Below are 716 nucleotides of genomic sequence, written 5' to 3' on the forward strand. Positions count from 1 at the left end.
TAAAGATTATATTTTTAGGGATTTTTTTTCCCCCCTATTTATAAGTTGGAAAAAAAAGAAGCCAGTACTCCAAACACTAACTTTCTTGGCTTTTTTTTTTTTTTTTTTTTTTTTTTTTAAAACAGTTGATTGCAAGATTCAGTTTTAGATGTTATTAAACCATGGAGAGAAAGAGCTGCTTCAGGGTAAGTTTTATTCTGTGTCACCATGCTGTAAAATTGTACTTCTTGAAATATTTCTCATCTAAGTTTCTTTCTGTTTTGAGGGTTTGTTCTGTACAGTGATCAACATCAGTGTAATTGATATTCTGCCAACCCCTTAATCCACATTTGCGCACACACACATACTATAAACCTGCGAGTTTGTGGCAGTAGAGTTTACTTCAGCATCAACTGAACTGTACAAAACCTGCTTGCACATCAATGGAATCATCTGTTGTGGATTGGTTTTGTGTAGACAGGGAGTAAATCACCTGATAATCTAATGAGGATGGATTGTGTAAATAGCTCCACAAAGAGCAAATGTGCATAGATAGGGCAATAAATTGGAATGATCAATGGGACAAGCGCCAGAGTAAGATCAAAGACATGAGGCTGCAGCAAGCTTTTTAATCACCAGACCTTGCGCTGCCGTTAACCACTTCCCATAAATGCTCTCTCAGCACTCTGGATTAGAGATTTTCCACTTCTTTCTGCCTTACACCATTCAAGTTCAGC

Source organism: Fulmarus glacialis, unplaced genomic scaffold (assembly GCF_000690835.1).
Source record: "Fulmarus glacialis isolate BGI_N327 unplaced genomic scaffold, ASM69083v1 scaffold29907, whole genome shotgun sequence".
Taxonomy (NCBI): Eukaryota; Metazoa; Chordata; class Aves; order Procellariiformes; family Procellariidae; genus Fulmarus; species Fulmarus glacialis.